This window comes from Vulpes lagopus, chromosome 7, assembly GCF_018345385.1.
Source record: "Vulpes lagopus strain Blue_001 chromosome 7, ASM1834538v1, whole genome shotgun sequence".
NCBI classification, from domain to species: Eukaryota; Metazoa; Chordata; class Mammalia; order Carnivora; family Canidae; genus Vulpes; species Vulpes lagopus.
In genome coordinates, this window is record NC_054830.1 from 47,493,154 (window position 1) to 47,516,591 (window position 23,438).

The following is a 23,438-nucleotide window of genomic DNA, read 5'->3' on the forward strand; positions in this document are numbered from 1 at the left end:
AAGATGAGTTATCTGGAATATAGGTCGTGAAAGATGTGTGAGCAGGTTTACTGGGGAGAACTCTTGGGAACACCTGTGAGGGAGTAGAGGGATGAGGAGGAAAGAAGAAGGCATTGAATTTCCATGCAGTCACAATAAAGGCCTCAAATGATCCCACAGTGGACTCTAGGCTGGGATGACCAGTTAGAGTTGTCCTGCCTGAAGGCACATAAATACGTTTTTGAATATGGGCTACCCCCCTGGGGAGGGTCTATGACTTTGGACAAGGGCAATTCTAGGAAAGCCATCACCTTCCAACACTCCCAGCACCTGATGGAATGAAGGCCTTGTTCCCAATGGGGATCTGAGCAGCTCACAACAGCAACCATCACATAGGATGAAGATGATCTCATAAAAATATCTCCCAAGTAAAGATAGACAAAGAGCTTTATATTTCATTCCTTACTAGGTTTCTCATTCCTGGGTGATGTCTCAATTCCTTATTTTATATAAAAAGTACTATTTGGAGAAGTTACATTCACCTGAAAAACCTCATTCAAAGTTAATTTCAGATGTCCATAAAGTTCATCTGAGCTAATTGTCAGAAGAGGAGGATGTACCCAGTGATGATTCTTGGAGACAAAACCTTACAATTAAAAGCATCAGATACTGTTTATTTTTTTAAATTTCCTTTTATTAACCATTTATAACACTTCCATCCAGATCACTACAGCTTGAAATAGATCACTACTGTTTTGCAGCTATTTAGTAGCCAAGAGCAATGGATAAGATCCATACAACAGTTCTGAAAAGTTCACACTGTCAGTTCAGAACATCTGCTTCACCAAGCCTAGCTATTTAAAAAAAATGATAAGAAATTAAGCATCACAAATAAGATATTTTTTTATTTGTCACCATTAAATGTCTGAATTTTAAACAGATTCTTAGACTGGTGCTTCATATCCATCAGCTTGTTCAACTTTAGCACCCGTCTCATCCCGGTAGCTTTTCCAAAACTACTACCTTCACCATGAAGTTCCATGAGTTTTCCCAATTCAAACTTGGGCTGCTTCAGCATTTTTACTTTTCTAATGAAGACATCATGGAGTGGACAAATAGACTGACAAGCTTTTTCTATATCTTTCCCAATGCTGTCTGGAATCCATTTATTGACCACTTCTTTCAAGTCATCTGTCTCCGCCTCTCAGGTCATGATTTCCATCATCTTTTTCTGGATTTGGCGGACCTGTTGGTGCTGAACATAAGAGGTCTTCCGAATCTGATTATTGCATTTTTTAGTAAAACCAACACAAAATAGATGAAGCAAATAATCATCAGTCATCTTTACATCAACATGAGCTTCAATCATGGTCTGTCATTTTTTGACCATGGAGCACATTTTGTCATGAGTAAGATCCATGCCATGGAAATTAGGCAGTTTTTGCCCTGCACATCCTCAGTAATTAGCTTGAATTTTCTAAATACAACTTCATCATTCTACAGATCAGCAAGGCTAACTTCAAAAATGTGACCCTTGAGATCATCAGATGCATTTTTGGTTCCTTGAGTTCTTGTGACTAGTGTTTTTCCGATATTTCTTATATTGAACATAGCTGGGGCTTTCACATCATAACAATCTTCCTTAGAAAATGGATCAACCACTTTCTTCTTGGCTCTTTTTTTGCTGCCTTTGGTAAGGCGCTTGTTCTTGCCGACCACCATGGCACTGCTCTGGGAGTCAAAAGGGTGGAAGTGCATCAGATACTGTTTAAACCAAGATTTTTAAGGTCATTTATGGTGCAGTACAATAAATATGGAGGTCATAAATATGCACCTACAGAAAAGTAAGAAAATAAATTTTAGTAACTGCCTGATAATTGGATTAAAAAAACATTATTTTTCAAATTCCTAATTCAGCAGATATTTCTTGTGCCCCTGTCTGTCCCAGATGATATTTTAGGCCCTGGAGATTGAGAAGCAAATGTGTCTTATAAACCTGAAAAGCTAGACAAATGTCTCTGTGAATGAAGTTTTAAAGAACTAGACATTATACCTTTTTCTGAGTCACTACCCTTAACACAGCTTTTGGAAAATTAGACAAAACTCAGCTTTCCCACCAAGAGAATGCTTGGTGTCTCCATGGCAATCCCGTCCAATTGTTTCACTTTGTTTTTTTGTTTCTTTAAAGATTTATTTATTCATTAGAAACACAGAGAGAGGCGGAGGAGACACAGGCAGAGGGAGAAGCAGGTTCCTCACAGGGAGCCTGATGTGGAACTTGATCCCAGATCCTGGGATCAGGCCCTGAGCCGAAGGCAGATGCTCAATCGCTGAGCCACCCAGGCATCCCAATTGTCTCTCTTTGAAAACCCTCTTGGCAAAGATATGCCATGTCAAAGGACAGGAATATGAATTGTCAAATATTCACCATTTAAAAAGACAATTAGCCCTAGCTCTACAAAAATGTTTTTTTAATTTTCTAATCTTTTTAAAATAATAAGGTGAATGTTTTCCCAGGTCTGATTCTTTTATTTCCAAAAGGTTTTAGAAATGCCTTGGGAAGTTGCCTCTCTCTGCTAGTCCTTTCACTTCAAAAGAGCATACCTGGCTATATGCCTATACTTTTATAATTTGGAAGCTGAGGAAAGCAAAAGTGTGAATTTTCTATAGAAAACATGTCTTTGCTTTATTATCCTATGTTAATGTAATCATAAGCAACAACAATACTTGATTATGAATTGATAGGAAACAATTATGTGTGTGTGCATTTGGGTACATATAATGTCTGTGATAGGCTTTGAGTGTAGCATTTGTAATGTATTTTGTAATTTCTATTCCCTTAGAATAATAAAAATACATGCTAAAATTGATGACAGGGTATTTTAATACTATCTTTGCCAACCCTGTGAAATGATGAGATTGTCTCAGTTCTACAAAATACAGAAGGATTTGAGATTGCTTTAGATGCTTATTTGCAATTGGAAAATAACAAATCTTTTGTGCCCACATCCTTATATGTGCACATTACTAATATCACTGCCCTTGAAGTCCCTAAAAATACCTGAAAATCCAACTCTTGATTTCAGCTCAGATTATGATTTCAGAGTCCTGAGATCCAGCCCTGCGTCTCTCAGCATGGAGTCTGCTTAAGACTTTCTCTCCTTCTCCCTTTGCCTCCCTCAAGTCAATCAATCTAAAAAAATTACTTGAAATACTCTGTTCTCTATTACTGCAGAAATTTACTAGCAAATATTTTTATTACTCAGATTGAAAGGGCACATCTGAAGAATGTTTAGGATTTTGTTTTGTTTCATTGTGTGTGTGTATGTATTGTCCTCTCTGCTGGCTTATTTTTATTTGAGACACAAGTGACCCAACTTGACAGCTTTATAGGGGGTGTTGAATATGCCAATATTAAACTCTGCTGTATCAACCAATTTTCAGGTAGTCGTGTAAGTGCAAACCTCTGTCTTTAATATGTGATTCAGGCATCTCTGTAACCAGCCAAATGGAAAGATTTCTAGTAATTTATGTAATCACATCATTGGTTTTTGCATCTTGAGGAAGCGGTTCCTTTTTTTTAGGCAAGCTGGTGTGTCTCTGAGGTCATTTATCTGCTTAACTGTTGCTGAAATTGAAAGAAGGGGAAAAATAAACAAAATGACAAGATATCTTTCTTAACAGAAGGGAGCTAATTTGAGAGAGGAATGAGGGATTATGATGACCAGATTGAGGAAGGATGTGATGAAGTACAAGTGAATTACAAATGGGCCACCAGTGACCCCGATGATGGGATTCAAGTAAATTATAATTTTGCTCCAATGGTCGACTTAAGTGTGTGCTGACTGACCTAATTCCCACTCAACTGGAAGAGTGTGGAGCTGTTATTGTTTCCCTGTGGCTTCCTAGCTGTCCTCTTCAGCTTTATTACCTACAATTGATTTTTCCACTCTGGTTCAGATTCTTACTATAGACTTTTTAAATGGTAATGATTATCCAGTCCTAAAATCTGAAGAAAAAATATTACAAATTACCAAGGCTGTCTTACTTTTTATTTCATTTAAAAGACATTTCAATAATAATAAAGAAAAATTAGAGGAAAACAATAACCCATGGTCCTTTGTTCATGTTTTTTGAGTTTTTCTCATCTACACACACATATACACTAATTGAAAAAGTAGTATGTGCACGTTTTGAAACCCTTAAAATTTCTACAAGAAATTATCTATAAGATACAAATATTTTGTAGCAAAGATTATATGTAGTATTTTAACTATTTAAAAATTCCTAAACACAGAAATAATCATTGTTCATATATACATAGGGATATGAACAACAGCTGTGAGCATGTAACAATGGGGGTGTGACTAACATTGTAGCAGTTTTACAGCTAAACCTCCAGAAATCCCAGATTATTTCCTTAGCCTGAATTACTAGCAGTTCAGTTGTTGATTAAAAAGTATGTATGTGGGGTGCCTGGGTGGCTCAGACATTTAAGCATCTGCCTTTGGCTCTGGTCCTGATCTTAGGGTCCTGGGACCAAACCCATGTGGAACTCCCTACCCAGCAGGGAGTTAGCTTCTCCCTCTGCCACCTACCCCCTCCTCACTCATGCTATCCCCCTCTCTCTCAAATAAATAAATAAATTCTTTAAAAAAATAAAAAAAAAGTATGTGTATGTTGAAATATTTGATAGATATTTTCAGATTCCTGCAGAAAGCTCTTATTGAGTTCAAATCTAAATAGTACAGGATTATCAATATTTTTATCACTGAAAATTCCTTAGGTGATGCAAGATACTGCCTTAATTAATAATACTTTGATTTCTAGTAAAATTAAAAATGTCTCATTGTTTATTTTCAATTTGCATTTTTTCTTTGAATTGCCTATTCCTACATGGTATTCCTATTTCTGTTTTTTTTTTTTAATAAAAATACTTTTGCTTGTCTGATTATGTAAATAACGCATATTTGTTGTGGGGGAGGATCAAACAATATGTACAAGTTTAAGAGAAAAAATATCAGTATTTCAGTTTCTATCCATTCATTGGCACCCAGGGACATGTAATTTTTAATGCGTTTTCCTGATTACTTGGGAAGGTAGAGAATCTTTTCAGATATGTTCGACCATTTGAATTTGCTCTTCTGCTAATCGCCTATTTATACTCTGTATCTACATTTCTTTTGTGTTGTGTTTTCATGTCAATCTTAAGCTTTTTTTTGAATATTATTGCTATTGATTTGTCATGTACATTACTAACTACAAAATTGTTTTTCAAAGTACCTTTTGTCTATTGATATTGTACTTGCAATTTTTGCCATTAAAGTAAATTAATGATGTTTATGCTATTGATTACATGGTATTTTTGGCATTAGTGCTATGAATTAGGTTGTATTTTGATCATTAAACAAACATATATGGTCACAATAGGTTTTCTTTTCCCACTGAAAAGTGTTTAATCCTCCTGAGGTCAATTATTACATACAGATTGAGGAGAAACTGTATTTTTTTTCCCTAGCTCTTGAATTTCCTTCTTTAGTTAAAAAGGCCTCTCTATATATAGGTTTTTCAGATAATGTCTAATGATTTTTTCTTCAATTTCTGTTATTCATCTTTTATTTGCTCATCCATTTGTTCATTAATTTATTGAAACCTATCACTTGGGGAACTTTTCCAATCAGACAGTATAGCACTTATATAAAATCTACAGGTGGAATAAGTTTATTTAATTGATTACCTATTTATGGTTTAGTTATTTTCATATCTTGACTTACAAACTGTGCTAGAGTGAGTGTATTTATACATGTCACATTGTATATGTGTCATGTATAAATACAAATATAGATGTATGAGTTGGTCTGCATAATTGAAAGTGTTGGATATGTGTCTTTAAAAGACATTGTCTTAAAAAAAAAAAAAGACATTGTCTTAACCGATGGGATAGATTACAGTAAATAATAGGAAGGGGTTATATTGATTTCTGTGGTTATGGATTAGAGATGGAGGCATCAGTATGAGTTCATGTTTAGTTTGCTATAGGTATGCATGGTTAGATATAGAAATATTGATAGATATTTGTATTTACATGGATTAGTGTATACAAATATACAACAAGTACACTTGGCACCTAGGTTTTCTGTTCCCGTTCCTAGTAAATGGAACCAGGGCTTCTTAGAGAAATGGTTGCTTTTATGATTGCGAGAAGAAATATGCAAAATGAGCCTGGAACATCTTATAGCTCTAGAAAATAAAGAAGTACTCAAAGAAAAAAGAAAGCCATGATGATGAAAATAACTCAAAGGTACATAAATACCAACTGAAAGAGTTCTCAATAGCCAAAGCTAAAAAAATTTTTTGATCAACAAAATAATGTGTTATCAGATTATACCCTAAAGTATAAAATAAATATCCATGAGTCCACACTGATATAAATAAGTGACTAAATAAATAAATAAATAAATAGGAGAGACTAGACAAAGCTCCCATAGGAGAGAGTTGCAAATAATTTCTGTAGATATTCCCTCTTCAAGAGGATAGAGAATCTTTTGCCATTCCTTAAATACAGGCTATGTAGAGTGATTGCCTTTTAAAGGGTATACTATGGAAGGAGGAAGGTAACTTTCCAGTGGAGAAACCTGGCAAACACTACCTTAACCAGGTGATCAAGGCAAACATCAATAGTAGTAAGTTATGTTGATAGTACGTACCCTTGATATGATTTGGGGAGACTGGCAATTTACTTTTGTGGCCTTCCTTTCAAAAATACAGACTGAACCTAATCATGAGAAAAATATCAGACAAATCTTAATTGAAGGATGCTCTATAAAATATCTGGCTGTCCTCTTCAAACCTTCCGAAGTCATAAAAAACAAGGAAAATTTAAAAATGCAATAGCCAGGAGGAGCCTAAGGAGGCTTGATGACTAAATGTAAAGTTGTTACCTCGATGCATTCTGGAACAGATAAAGGACATTAGGGAAAAAAAACCTTAATAATGTATGGATTTTAATAATATATCAACATTGGTTCATTAATTGTGACAAATGTACCATACTAAGGCTAGATGCTAATAACAGGGAAAATTAGGTGTGAGGTCTCAGCAGTTGTCTTCGCAATTCTTGTCAGTCTAAAACTCTAAAATAAAGTTTCTTTAAAAAGGGATATATTACCCAGTTATATTTGGTACAAATATTACTCAATATAATTATTGAGGTTATATCCATCTAAACTTCTACTAGCATTTTAAGAGATGTTTCCTTTGCAAAATATTTACCAGAGATTCTGTATGTTGGTACTCTGAATAAAGGTAGAATCTCAGTGTTTTTTTTCTTCTTAAAATGTATTATTCATGTATAGTTAACACACAAACAATATTATATTAGTTTCAGGTATACAACCCAGTGATTCAACAGTTCTGGACATTACTGCTCACTATGATAAATGTAGTCATCATCTGTCAGTGTATTAATTTTAATTTTTCTTGTGATAAAGTTGAACAGCTGTTCAGATGTTCAAAAATATTTGTATGTTTTTTTGTCAACTTTCAATCATAATTTCTGCTTATTTTTCCATTGGGTTGTTCTCTTTCTTTGATTTTAGAAACCATGCAACCAATAGTTTTCTACTTTTTTATTTAATTGTCTTTTGATTTGTTGCTTGATGGTATGTGGAAATATCTGTTCTTTATTTAGTTGGCATAGCCAATCTCTTCTTCCATGGATTCCACATCTTATAAACATAAGGGTTTCTCCCTCTCAGGTTGTATAAATAATCTTCCACATTTTCATCTAATACTTTCTGGGGTTTTTTTTTTTTTTTTGCATTTATTTTCACCTTTTATCTTTACTAATGTAATTATTAATTTTATTTCTTTTTAATCTTTTATTTTACTTGTTTCCTTCCTTCTACTTTCCTTTGCTTTATATATTTTACTACATAAGTTTTCTTTTCTCTTTTCTCTTGAGTGACTTGGAGGAGATACATCCTACCTATTTTTACATTTCCTAATAATTACATTTCAGTTTTAAAATAATCATATTTGAAGTTGTATTTATGAGTCATCACCAACAATATGACAGTGTTTCTGAATGCTTCCTTTGCTAAGTAAGTATGGTAGGCAGATTTTCAAGTTATCCTCCCTAGGCCCCCTGCTGAAGGTTCATGTCTCCTGGTTGCTTAATCAAACAATAATCTATGTAATGCTATAAAGAGATTTTGCAGATGTCATAAAATATTAAAATATATTATCCTAGATTATCTGAGTAGGCCCCTTGTAATCATAGGAGCCCTTAGAAGTGGAGGAATAAGGTAGAAGAATTAGAGAGACAAGAGGAAGAAGGAGAGGAGATGAGGCAAGAGGGAATGTCACAGATTTCAAGTGCAGGGGACACATCCCATGATAACTGGTTTTGAAAATGGAGGAAGGGATCCATAAGGTAAGTAATGCAAAAGGTACCAGAAGCTGAGAAAGACTCCTATCTGACACAGCAAGGAAACAGGACCTTGGTCTTACAACTCCATAGAACTGAATCCTGCCAAGAGCCTGATTGAGTTTGAAGTGGAATCATTCCCAGAGACCCCAGAAAGGAATACAGCCATGCTGACACATTGATGTGAGCCTGTGAGACTCAAGCAGAGAAGCACTAAGCCCACCAGGCTTCTAACATGCAGAGCTTTGAGATAATAAATGCATATTTTTTAAGTCACTACATTTGTGATAGTTTGTCATGGTGGCAACAGCAAACTAATACAGCAGGCAGTGAAATTAGCTCAATCTCAGTTTTTCTTTACACACCATCCTATCATAGATTTATTGGTGTGATCTTGAGATTTGCATTACATTTCACAAATGTTAATTAGAATTAATTTTATCTTTAAATTATTTTTTTTGTTCAATGCCAGTCTGTCAGTAATTTTATCCAGTTTGTTTTCTTAGCACTTGAATATGTAAGAGTATTTATCTTTGCCATCAACATAAATGACGGCATATCTGGAAAGTGAATTTTGGAATCACACATTCTTTTTCTCATAATTTTATTCACATTACTAAACTAATGTTGGAGAGGAAACAGAATGTTTTCCCCCTTTTCCCATGCTGTTTTCCTATCTAGATAATTGTTCTTGTAATTTGTATAATTGTTCTTGTAATTTGTATATTGACTGAACTATGTATATATATGTGTGTGTGTGTGACTATGTGACATATATATACATGTGACATATATATGTAACATATATATGTGACTATATATATGTTATTAATTTTGTCAATTAATTGGTAAAGTCTTCACATCGGTGCTCAGGAATTTTTCATGTATTTATTTGACTTTAAGCATTGATTGGTTTCCTTGTATTCTGGTCTTTGAGGATTCTAATTTTCTCAATTCATTTTATTGTAGTGATATCCTATAAACTATTTTTAGGAGAGATTCTGAATTTCTGAAACCCAAACACTGGTTTGTGGATGGATCTGGAATATCAACCTCATCTGATAATTCACTTATGATGATGATTTATCTATCTATGAAAATTAAAAGTAAGTTGTGAGAAATTTAGGTTTATATCATATCCTCAGATCTTCATGTTTTTTGGAAATACATAGTACCAGTGTCTTTTATTGGTAAGACAGTAGTCCCAGTTCTGGCTTTAAAAAAATGACTTTCACATCTATAGTCAACACATATTTACTATGTACTTAGTATATGACAGGTCCTGAGGTTCATCAAAAATAGAGAAAAACATGAATTTCAAAGCAGAAAGTATATTGATTTTTCTATTACTGTTTCACGAATTGCCACAAACTTAGCAACCTAAAACAGTACTCATTTATTATGTCATAGTTATTATAGGTCAGAAGTCAGGGCTATGGTACAAGTCAGCAATTACTGTATCAGCCTGAGCTGCAGTGTCATCTGAAGCTTGACTGGAGAAAATCGACTTTCAAGCTCATTCAATTTCTTACTAGAATTCATTTGCTTATGGCCTATAACTGAGTGTCCCAGCTTCTTACTGTGAGGCTAAAGGCCACCCTAGGTCCTGGAGGCCTCCCATGGTTCCCTGCCATGTTGCTCACTGTATGGCTGTTGCTTTTTCAGGGTCAGCAAAAACATTTCTCACTCCAGTTGGCTAAGATAGGGGTCCTACATAACATAACAGGAGCAATATTCCATTAGCTTTGTCATATTCTATCATTTAGAAGCAAGTCACAGGATTCACCTGCACTCAGGGGGAAGGAATTATACAAGGGTATGGATCATTCAAGGTGTGTCTACTGAAGAAAGTAATCTGAAAAGTGAATTTCCTATTTGAAATTGTACAAAACAAGCTTTCTGCCCTGTTCTTCATTATGTTCAATTGATTCTCTCGTTTATCTACTTTGTAACTGTGAATTTCCTCATGTTGTGTGATACTCTATAGTCAGCTCCTAGGGAATTTGCATGATAATAAAACTCTATTTTAAGGGGTTTTATTATTTCATCACAAACATTTGTTTCAGGATCAAATCATACAAAGCTTAAAAGTGGCATTACTTTAATTTGCTTCCATAAATAAACTTCACTTACCATTAAGCATATTCAGAAAGCACTCTCAAGGGCATTCTGATTTAGCTAAGACTTGATAGAGGTTAAAGAGTCACCTAGAGATTAGAAGAAAATAGATTTCAACTGAAGTATGTGATATAATTTTTATTTAAATTATTTTAATATTAATTAAGGTATTTCTTCAGTATTCTGTCTATTTAACTGTAGAAGTCTTACTCGGTCATATATTAATCATTTTTTATATTAGATATAATCTCTTTTTGGATTGCCTCTTGCCATTTGTAATTTTACCATTTTTATGAATCCATGAGAAATCACAAAGATTAAATTCACATTGAACGAATGTTTACAGTTTAGACATTTAGAAAATAAGGGGCAATCATTTATTTGAGAATAATTGGGCAACTCTGTACAATATGGTTTTTAGAGTTCTAGCAGATAATAGAATAACTATTGCCTCTGCAATACTTATACTACTGTGTTTGACATCTTTTTCTTTTTTTTTTAAGATTTTATTTATTTATTCATGAGAGGCACACACACACACACACACACACACACAGAGAGAGAGAGAGAGAGAGAGAGAGAGAGAGAGAGAGAGAGAGGCAGAGACACAGGCAGAGGGAGAAGCAGACTCCATGCAGGGAGCCCAACGTGGGACTCAATCCCAGGTCTCCAGGATCACACCCTGGGCTGAAGGTGGCGCTGGGCCACCAGGGCTGCCCTGACATCTCTTTTTCAATAAATGTACTATATTGTCCCAAAGAATGTAGCACATTGACTTCTCAGAAACCTATAATAGTGTCCTTTGCCTACCTTCCAGCATGACTTTGGATAAAGTATTAAACCATTTTCTCCTTTGATTTTCCCATCTGCCAAATGGGAACAATACCACTTACCTTCCTTGTATGGCTCTTACTGTTAAAATGAAATGGCAAACATTAAATATTTATCAAATGAAAAAAAACCCACCCATAATAAGAAATCAACAAGTAGATTTTATAAAATTATAGTTAGTTCTAAAAAGCATGAAGGGGCAGTATTACTACCATGTGTTGGTTAGCATCAGAACAAAATTGTGAGAGGAATTTTTGCTGGTTGTCGTTTTGGATGACACCTTTAATTGCAACTGACAGAAATACAATTCCTACAAACAGAGAGATAAGCAACATAGTGGCTTAGATGATTTAAAAGTCCGGGACGGTTCTTAGCTTTAGGGATAGTTGGGCCTTTGGGCTCAAAAACTTTGAGAATTAGGTTTCCTTCACTATCTGCTGCCTACTTTAGTATGAAAATCTTCACTGAGTCACTGATTCTCTCAAAGCAACCTGGAAGGTATTCTTTCATAATTTGTTTCACAGAAATACCTGTGGTTAGTTCTGATGTTATGAATTTGTGTCATGAATCTGTCACTGAGCCTGTAATTGTGATGAGGTGAATTTAATGATAGGGTTGCCCAATCTCAGCACCTGTAGGTAAGGCCAACCTAAACTGAGGCACATGTGCTATGAATTGCCGAGGGGGATTATTGCTATCATAAGGCGAGAAGGGTCAGTGCTAGCTATTATATCAAAAAATTAAAAAGGAGATGTCAATACGACTAGTTTAAGATGAATGCCTATATTTGTATAAGTTAAAACATTTTGGTAGTGAGAATTAGATCTTGATCCTTGGAAACAGTAACAGAACACATCTATTAGAAGGATAGAGGATCAGAAATAAAACCCAAGAAAATAGGTGGGAAAAGAGGATTCAGGAATTTCAGGACACAGCATCTTTAGGAATTCAATTTCAGGCTGTTGCTTAAGGAAACTTTGAGAACTTGCTCCAATTTTTTTTCAAAAGAATCAAATTCTAGAACAAGAATGAATTATTCTCTTAGCTTGGTTCATGTCTTCATCCTTTTAGTTGGATTAGGGGAATTATGGAAGTATATTGTACAGCAGCCCTATTAGTAATGTGTCCAGTGGGAGAAGGACAACTTCCCAAATAAAAATCTGAGAAGCTGTTACTGACAGACATGGAAATAGATGTTTGGCACACGAGAATAACAGAGGGCTCTACAGCTATATTCTTCATTCTCATGGTAAAGTCCCTTCTGATAGAGGTTTATGGAACTTGGAATCAAATGTACTAGGTTTTAACCATGGCTCTACTCCCATGTGTGTGATATTAGGTACATTACTTACCATTTCCATTCCATGGCTTTCTCAGTGTGGATAGTGTTGATACCTGCATTTTAGATGTCTAGAATGGGAAAGGATAGAAACTTTAATAGTAATGTCATGAAGATATGATCAACTACCTATTGATTAGCTAATGTATTAATAGTTTTTTTAAAATAATATGACAAATGTTGACATAGTAATGAATATTTTTACACAAAAGGAAAAAAAATCAGGCTTTTTCTTTAAAGACCTCATGGTGTCATGCAATGGAAAGAATCACTGAGTAAGAAAAAGTAGACTTGAGTACTTTTCGCTGATGTCCACTGTGATTGATTAGAGAACCATTTAAAAGTGACTTAATCTTTCTGGCTGTAGCTGAAAGATGGTGTGGAGGAGAACTCATGGATCTTATATTTACTTTTCAGTATCAACACTCATGACAATAGAACAGAAAAAAAGAGAGAAGGACAAAATGGTTACTCTCACAGAAACATTTTTATCATTAGATAACTTTTTGAGCATTGATCATAGAACAGGTACCAATTTTAGCACTTCTTTGTATTAACTCATCTCCGACTCACAGCAACTTATAAGGTAGGCTTTTTAAATTATTTCCTTCTTAAAGCTGAAGGAACTGAGGTACAGAGAACTAAGAAACTTGTCCAGTGTCTAATACCGACAAGTGCTGGAACTAGGATTGAAACCAACTACTGTATGCATATATTTTTTAAGTTTTTATTTATGATAGTCACAGAAAGAGAGAGAGAGAGAGAGAGAGAGGCAGAGACACAGGCAGAGGGAGAAGCAGGCTCCATGCACCGGGAGCCCTATGTGGGATTCGATCCTGGGTCTCCGGGATCGCACCCTGGGCCAAAGGCAGGTGCCAAACCGTTGCGCCACCCAGGGATCCCTGCATATTTTGTTACACGGCTTCTCACTGCACATGAAGATATTACTCATTTATCCATTATCCTGTTTAGTAGACTGTAGGTGTTTGAAAATTTTTGAGACAGTTTGAATATTGTATGAAAAAAATTGAAAAGTAGATAGATTTTAATGTGAAATATTCTCCGGAGAGTGCAAAAAAAAAAAAACCACAAAAAACCCCAGCAAAACCAAAAAACCCAACAATGTGAAAGAAAACAAGAAAACAAATGAGCTTCTTCCTTTCCCTAATTCAGCTCACCCTAGACACATTTTTTTTGTTGTTGTCAGATTTTTTTTTTAGATTTACACATTTATTTTAGAGAGGGGGAGGGGCAGAGGGAGAGAGAGAGAAAGACAGTCTCAAGCAAACTCTTCACTGAGCATGGAGCCCAACATGGGGGCTCTATCTCTCCACCTTGAGATCATGACCTGAGCTGAAACCAAGAGTTGGATGCTTAATAGACTGTACCACTCAGGTGCCCCTTGTTGCCAGATGTTTAATGCTTCTTTACATTTATAGACTTTGTGGATTTGCAATTCCCCATCTTCTGCTTGAACCCTTGTGTAGGAAAAAAAAAAAATTATCTACTCTAATTGATTAATTAATAGTGGAATAAATATATGTTTACAAATGTTTTGCAATAGAAACTAATAAAATTTTATACCCAGCATTTGGAGGAATTAAAAGCTAAAATAGAAAAGGCACCATGGAGATGCTTATCATTTTGAAGGATTATGTATCTTTTTTTTTTAAAGATTTTATTTATTTATTCATGAAAGACACAGAGAGAGAGAGACAGACAGAGACAGAGACAGGGACATAGGCAGAGGGAGAAGCCGGCTCCCTGCAGGGAGCCTGACCCAGGCCCCCAGGACCACGCCCTGGGCTGAAGGCCACACTAAACCTCTCAGCCACCCGAGCTGCCCTGATTGTGTATCTTAAGAGTAAATAGGATCACATGGTATTAGACTTTCATACCATCTGTTATGGGTCAACTGTTGCTATTATGTGTAAGTGACTTGAATTCTAGTCATCTGATTAAGTATGTACCAGCAACTGTTTCTTAGTGTTCAGTTCTGAGTAAAGGTTCATTTTTTAGTAAGAGAGTCATTTGGTGTAACTTTGATTCTTCTCTTGGAAATGTCCAAGATTCATCTGAATTCAGTGAGAACAGTGTGAAAGGTAAGGAGAAACTTGGACATAGATTACAAGTTGGATGTAGGCCAGTAATTTAAAGAAAGCTTTCGAAGAGATTTTATTTGTGTAAGAACAGATTTTTTTTTTTTTTTCTGAACAGCATTTGTGAATGGAGAATGACATAAGCTTAAAATCTATGTGTTAAGGATTTTTTTGCAAACAGTATTAAGTGTGCTGCAGGGAAGAAATAATGGAGCAAACCAGAGTCGTTCATGTCAGAGCAGTTCTGGGAATTAGCTGTTGCATAAGACCCTGTTATGTATTTATGAATTTTGTAGTGGTGGAATAGTGATATAGGTCATTACTGCCTCAACTGGACCACCAGCCTACCCATCCATTGACTTGCTCACAGAAGCATTGAAAGACTACCCACTCAATAGGCTTAAACTCTCAAACCTGGAGCTATTACAAAAAGTGTATATATGAGTTTGTATATGTGTGTGTGTGTTATGGAGAAGATAGAAAGACAGCTAGAGGAGAAGAGGAGGGCTCTGTGCACCAGCTCTGTCTGGTCCAGATGTCACTTTCCCTTGAAAGGCTCTGTGAGTGAGCCCCGAACACTGAATTAGGCACTAACTGAAGCAGGATATGAGTTGGTGATTCCTAGACACCAGTCGATTTCTTGTTACATATAATCCATTTTACGAACATGTGCCTTACAAAGATGACCTGAATACGCTTGGTGCTCAATCAAAAGGTGTCTAATACCACAATGTCAAACACTTAAATATGTTACTTTAGGATTTCATCCAATTGGTCATCTCTAACAAATGAACAGATGGCATTCTATAATATTTTTATTTGAAATATATTTTTAATTGGGAGCATATAATTTTTTTCTCAGAAATACTATTTATATTGATAAAGTTCCAAGGCTAACCAATAAAATCATGTTTGCTGGGAGGATGATGTGACAAGTCTATGGACAAATCACTATAACAATAATAACAGTGAAAATCATCACAATACCTAGCATCTACAGAATACTTAACTCTGTAGTACATACTGATGTGAGGAATTTCCACGCACTGATTTTTTTAATCTTCACAACATCTCTATGAAATATATGATTATAGATGAGGAAACTAAAGCATTTAATGTTTGAATAATTGCCCAAGGACCCCCGATTAGGAAGAGGTAGATCTGGATTCAAGCAGGTAGTCCAGCTCTAATCTGTCCCCTTAACTACTGACCTCCAGTGGGGCTTCAGTTCAACATGTATCAAGACTTAGTTCATACTGGGGACTGAAGGAGGTGCTGATGATGCACAAGGAGTCCCAGCCATGGGAGCTGCTAAGAGAGCAGGATGTGAACAAATAATTATGTACAGAACAGTGAACATAAGTGTGTCAAGGATAACAAATAGGAGAGAGAAATAAGTGATTAATTTTGAAGAATCAAGAAAGAAAGTATTCCATGTTTATGACAACGTCTGAGATACCCTTTGATGCATGAGTAGCAGTTTTGACAAATGAATGAAAGGGATGTAACAGGGGAAGTAGCACATGTTCACAGTATGGAGTCATGAGACAGCTTTATTCTGTACATGGGAAGACTCTTCTCCAACATCTTTTCTTACTCAAATCTTGTAAAAAAAAAAAAAAAAAAGTCCAATTCACAGTTGGATTGACTCAAAACATAGATCAGTTTTTTTCCAAAATGTAGGTCAACTTTTTAAAGTCAGACTGAGCTTTTTAAAATTCTTATAATGCTTTATTTAAGACTTTGTTAGAACAGTTTAAGGAGTGTACAGAGATTGAAAGGAAAATCCAGAGATTTCCCATATATTCCCCCCATCCCACACATGCCTAGCCTCCCCAGTGATTAAACCTCCCCACTAGAATGTTACCATTCTTAATAATCACCACCCAGAGTCCATAGTTGATGTTAAGGTTCAGCCTTAGTGTTATGCAGTCTATGGGTTTGGACAAATATATAATGACATGTATCTGTCATTACAGACTGAGTTGGGTCAGAGATATGATAAAAAAAAAAAAAACAGGGGGATAGACTCTGAACCTTCGTTTTCCCTTATGTCCATCATAGACTCCCATCTAGACCAGTCCAGGTAACAAAAAGCTGCATGGAAGTGGGGGAAAATGGACTGAAATATCATCTGAGAGGTGGAGAAATGTAAAACAGGGAAAAGTTTTCTTGGGATTGATCCGTAAGACAGGATATAACTCAATCCACATCTTTTTGAACTTCTTATAATTCCTTAGGGATAGATGAAGGGCATTTACAGTATATAGTGAGAGACTATTTAAGATTTTGGGCCATATTTTCCATGTGCCAAGCACTGTGCTGAATGCTTTGCAAGCTTGAATTTAAGTGATCTACTCAACAACCTGACTACAGTAGCTGCTTTTCTTCGAAATATTTGGCAGATGCAGATAATGCACTTGCTAAGAAGCAGAGCTAAGATTCCAACTCAGGTCTGATAGACTCAGTTACAAGTTGCTAAAGAAAGATGTACTTGAAAGTCTCCTGACATAGCCTTCTCATGACCCCTTCTAGATGGCTTTCTTCTGTGGATCTTCAGGTGGTAGTGAAGGATGGATATTTATGGATACTTATAAGTGCCCTGTTGGGAATGTTTGGTACATTGAGAGCCCATCTGAAAACAGACTCTGTTTTATTTGTACAACCATAGAGAGAGTGATATTAAAATAGTTCTTTGTGTTGAATGAACTTAAAGCTGTTAACAAGTTTTGATTTGGACTTTTTTATTTTTCTTCAAAGGATTTTTTTTTCTTTTGCTTCAAAGACTGATTATATGTTCTTGAAATAGAGAATGGAATATATATGTCCTGGTTTAGAATTCTGAAAAACTTTGTAAGTAATTGAAGTTACAGAATTACATTTTGAATTGAAAAAGCCCAATTTATTTAATCTGCTTACTGCAGCTTTCCAAGATAAGATCTGTCAGAAGCTAAAAAGTCTTCCTGACCACTGGCAAGTTCTTCTAAATGGGTACTTTGATTAATTATGATCCTTCCACTGATTAAACATCAGTGACTAATCCTCTAATATAGTGGGAAATAACCACTGCCATAATTGTTAGGAAATACAGGAAAAAGGATGCAGAGAATAACATAAAGTTCTGATTATGATATCAGATTGCGCCAGCTATTGTAACTGATGTTTCTGAAAGTCTTGCAGTTTATTTAATCTGAGCCGTGAGAATACATGTCTATAAGAGCTATTGTGAAAAACCATATAGTCTTTATAATTGTACCAACCCTAAGCAATATAGCAATAAGCATTTATGGAATACCTACTCCACGTGGGACACGCTGCTGGGGGAAAGAAAGTGTCAGATGACTGGAGCTGCTCTATTTTGTTCATTTAGTGTTCATATAGACCATGACTTTTGAACAGGTCAGAACTTTTTTTTTTTAAACAAAATGACTCCAAATGGCAGTGAGTAAACCCAATTACTGGATTCTCTAGGTTGGAAGAGAGACCATCTAATCCTCCCTTCCATAACTGTTGTTAATACCCTTCACCTGCAGCATTCCTTCTGCGTGACTACCTCCTTTTGAGTACTCCCTGCTGTGAGTGTTAATATCCTGAAGCAGCTCAGAGCATTTTCAAGTACTTTGGAACATTCAGTTTTCTTCCTGCAACTTCTACCCATTTATCCTAATTTTAGTTGTTCCCTACTCTACTATCTTTAACACAGTTTTAGATGTTTAAAATATAACCTGTATGGTGGTCAAAGAAAAGGGATTCTTAAGCAAATTGAATGGGATTGGAGAACACGAAATTATGCCCAGCATTTATGCAGAAACAATGCTTTGATAAAATACTAAAATATAAGGTAACTTTCAGAAATGGAAACCAAATTTGACATTTTGACTTGGATTCTGAGGTTTTTTATAAAATGTGTACCCACCTCTTCACTGTTAATTATTACTTCATCTGGGGAAAGGAAGATAGTAGTTAATATGGATTCCAACTGCATGGTTTGGATTCCCATATCTACCACTTAGTAATCATACCACTTGTGACAAGTTGCTTACCTCTGTGGGCCTCGGTTTCCAAACCGATAGTAATAGTCCCTACATCATAAGATAGTTGTATGGTTATGATACGACAATGTTTATAAAATAGTTAGTGATGGGCCTGCTCCATAAAAACACACTGGATAAAATCGTCATTCAAAAAATATCCATTGATGACACATAGATCAAGTATCTTATCTAAGGAGTGATTTTTTCCCCAAGTTTTTATTTAAACTCTAGCTAGTTAACATACAATGCAATATTTGCTTCAAGTGTAGAATTTAATGATTCATCACTTACATACATCACCTGGTGCTCATCATCACCATTTGCACTCCTTAATCCCTATCATCTATTTCACCCACTTCCCCTCCAGCAGTCATCAGTTTGTTCTCTGTAGTTAACAGTCTGTTTCCTGGTTTGCCTCTCTTTCTTTTTTTTTCCCTTTGCTCATTTGTTTTATTTCTTAAATTCCACATATGAATGAAACCATATGGCATCTGTCCTTCTCTGACTTATTTTGCTTAGCAGAATACTCTCTAGCTCCATCCACATCTCTGCAAATGGCAAGATTTCATTTTTTTTAAGATTTCATTTTTAATGGCCAAGTAATATTCCATTGTATATGTACGCCACATCTTCTGTATCCATTTATAAGTCGGAACATTTGGGCTTTTTCCATAATTTGGCTATTGTTGATAATGCTGCTGTAAACATTGGGATGCGAGTATCCCTTTGAATCAGCATTTTTGTATCCTTTGGATAAATAGCTAGTAGTGCAATTGCTGGATCATTGGTTAGTTCTATTTTTAACTTCATGAGGAACTCCATCCTCATGGAGTTTTAAGGAGTGATTCTAAAAATAACACTGTGTGATAAAACTCTCAGAAAATATTTTTTAAAACTTGCATTTTTCCACATATTTTTCTAGCAAGTTTTTTTTATGTTTTAGAATAAAGGTCATTAGTTTACAAATCACTATTTCATTGCAAAATACTCTTATTGAGAGAGAATTTGTTAACTAATGGAAAGATTTGTGATTTTTTTTTTTTTTTTTGTAAAATATACTCTCCAGTAGACATGCTGTTTTGCTTTTACTATTTAGTATTCTTTATAGGTGCCAGATTAAAGATTCCTTCATTATACTCATTAAAGTTTTTTTTTTTTTCCTTTTGAACTATATTAGGACTCTGTAATATGACATTCATCTATCTTTTTGTTGGCTTTTGTGAGTCTGAAATCTTTATAATATTTATTTATATCATCCTTCTGTAGACTCATTTGGCATCTAATTATTATCTAAGCACTTCCCACCTTAGAATAAAGATTCCAGGCTTAAAGTTAGAAAACTAGTTTTAACGCTTTTTGACTTAAACATGCATTACCTTGCTTGTTATCCCTAATTCATTAGATAATAAACAACAGAAATGGTCAGTGCTTCCTATCCTTTCTATTTGCATTTTCTGTGTCCTGGTATTTGTATATAGTCCTTCATGCATTGTGCCTCTGCAATTTTCTGCTCCTGTAAATAGCATTTTTCAGCTCTCAGTATGTAAGTCAAGTTATTCATTGTATTTGGTACAGCGATTTTTGTGCATGGGTAAGTACAGTCCTTTGCTTCTTAACCTTTTCTGAAGAGATCTGTTTATCCTTATAACTTGACCACCATTTGTGTAAAATTCTACAGTACTGAGAAATACTCCTAGGTTCTCCATTATGCTCTAATATTGACCAGCCTTTGTCTCCAACCTTCAAGGACTATGTTCATGCAGAGTTACAGCAACACCTCCATGCATTTGGCCTAGGCCACTGAGCAGATCCTCCATAGCAGGTGATAGCACAACCCTTACTTGGCATTTATATCTCACTTCTTTATTTAACACATCCCAGAAAAGATGCAAATGCATTCAATGCACAACGGAAACACATCCTATTTTTGTGCTGCCTACACATATAATATTTTTCATTTCTAAACTAGATGTAAAGAATATAATGTACATGTAATTTGTTTTTCATCCACAATTAAGTCTATTTGGAGTTTACTTTTTCTTTGAAAGAAAAACACAAGCTGTAGATAAAATGTTTGATTGAATTATGGTGCATAAAGTAGATTGACACAGCAAAAGCTGTATCAGGTGCCTAGGATGGGACATCGTTCTAGGTCTTTTAAATACTTTGTCTCATTTTATCTTTGCCACAAACATGGGCAAACATTGTTTTCTCTCTCTTTCTCTCTCTCTCTCTGTTTTTTGGAACAAGGAGATGTGGTAGATTGGTTGTGATCTTAGTTTTTTAATGCCTTCCTATATCCATGCTCTATGCAGTACTATTAGATAGCAACCTTTTTAAAAATTTAAATCCAACTAATTAACATATAGTGTATTATTAGTTTCATAGGTAGAGTTCAGTGATTCAGCAGTTGCAATAACACCCAGTGCTCATTACATCACGTGCCTTCCTTAATGCCTGTCATCCAATTACCCGATCCCTCCACCCACGTCCACTCTAGCAACCCTTAGTTGTTTCCTATGACTAGGAGTCTCTTATCATTTGCCTCCCTCTCTGCTTTCATCTTGTTTTATTTTTCCCTCCCTTCACCAGGGCTCCTCTGTTTTGTTTCTTAAATTCCACATAAGAGTGAAATCATATAATTGTCTTTCTCTCATTGACTTATTTTGCTTAGGATAAAATCCTCTAGTTCCATCCATGTCATTGCAAATGGCAAGATTTTATTTTTTTGATGTTTGTGTAATATCCACTGTATACGTATACCACATCTTCTTTATCCATTCATCTGATGATGGACATCTGGGCTCTTTCCATAGTTTGGCTCTTGTGGACGTTGCTGCTATAAACATTAGGGTGCAGGTGCCCCTTTGAATCACTGCATTTGTATATTTTGGGGCAAATACCTAGTAGGGCAATTGCTGTGTCGTAGGGTAGCTCTATTTTTAACTTCTTGAGAAACCTCCATACTGTTTTCCAGGGTGGCTGCACCAGCTTGCATTCCCACTAACAGTGTAAGAGGGTTCCTCTTTCTGGCCAACATCTTTGACAGCAACTCTTAACAAGAAACAGAGTTTTCTCCTACTGCTTGAATAGGGACTATACTTATGACTTGCTTTGACCATTAGAATGTGCCAGAAATTGGCCTGCCTCCTTTTGTTTTCTGTTTTTATGCCCACATGCCATGGCATAAGCCCAGGCTAGCCTGATGAGTGGTAAGAGATCCAGGACCCAGTTTCTATCCTTGCCATAGCCAAGAACCAGCCAGCTAACCCCTAGACACTCAAGTGATATCTTTCCTAGAACCCCTGGCCTCCGACCCAGCTGACCAGAGTCATAAGATCCAGCTATTAAAGGTCAGCCAATTCTGGCCCAGACAGGCAGAACAACTCATACATTCTGAGCAACAATAAATTCATACTCTTTCCAACCACTGTGCCTGGGGGCAGTTTGTCCTACAACAATAGCTACCTGATATAGCAGGCCTTCTTCCTTTTATTACTCTTTCTTCAGTGACCCAGTACACTGATGCTGCTAATGAAAAAAAGGGAATAAAATTATTATTAGATGCTTCTTGATGTGCCACTCTGTGAGAACAAAAGTAAACTCATTTGGTCTTCAGCAAATTTCTTGTCTCCAGAAGTATCTTATTTCCATTCACAGATGGAGTTGTTCAGAAGAGGTGCCTTGCACCAAGTCAGTTGGCCATTAAGTGGCAGTGCCAGCATTTGAGCACAAGACTGTTCTTTTTCTTTTGGCCTTTCTCTTGCCCCCATCCCTTTTTTTGATGATGATGTTTGCCTTAAGAAAGCCTCAACTCCAAGTAGTCACTCTTAGGTGCTCTGGGAAGCCTACAGAATATCTTGTAGATAATTATTATGTTTTTGGACCTCTCACATATGGGCCTAGCCCAGGTAGTAAAAGCGGTAAGTGGTCTGTGGGTCATGGTTTGTTGAACGGCTGATCTAGAGTTCAATATGTTGCTGACTGTTGTGTATTAGTTTTTCCTTTCTTCTGGCTTCTTACTGATTTGGCTGGATTTCTAAATACTGAAGAGCTCAACCGGAGGTGTCTTCCTGAGATTTCCCCTTGCAATTCAATTCAGGCAGGCTTTCTTCCCTTTCTGCCCCTTGCAGTTCCTGCAGAGACCCTTGTGACTGTCCCTAAATCGCCACTACCATCTCTTAAGAACATAATTTTAGGGGCTGGCCATGATGGATAGTGTGAGATATTTTTGGCCTGGAAAATTTTCCTAAAGACTCTCAAAAAATCTGCTTGTTTAACTGGTTTCCTGAAAGCAGAGTTCTGGGAGCAAGAGATGTAGGGGTTAAGGCTTTGTGTTCCTTCTTCCAGCATCAGGGTTTTCTCACAAGGCTTTAATTCACAAGTTAGTTCTGCCCTTCTTCTAAAATCGGAGCATCACACACTGTACCAAATGGTCTGGCTGTAACTTTTGATCACAGTTTCAATTACTTTTGGCTGCAAGCAATCCTTCAGATTTTAACAAGCATTCTAAGAGTAATGGCACTCTATCATTTTATCAATTAATTTTCCATACCTGAGCAGAGATAATGCCCAACAATAACAGATATCCACTTTCCTCAGTTATTTCC

At 35.9% G+C, this 23,438-nt stretch overlaps 1 protein-coding gene and 1 pseudogene across 7 annotated transcripts in view; one reads left to right on the forward strand and one right to left on the reverse strand.

Moving 5' to 3' along the window:
- GRM7 (glutamate metabotropic receptor 7) overlaps positions 1-23,438 on the forward strand; it is an 828,976-nt gene that overhangs the window by 341,456 nt on the left and 464,082 nt on the right. The window lies entirely within an intron of this gene.
- Positions 924-1,701, reverse strand: LOC121496208 (annotated as a pseudogene).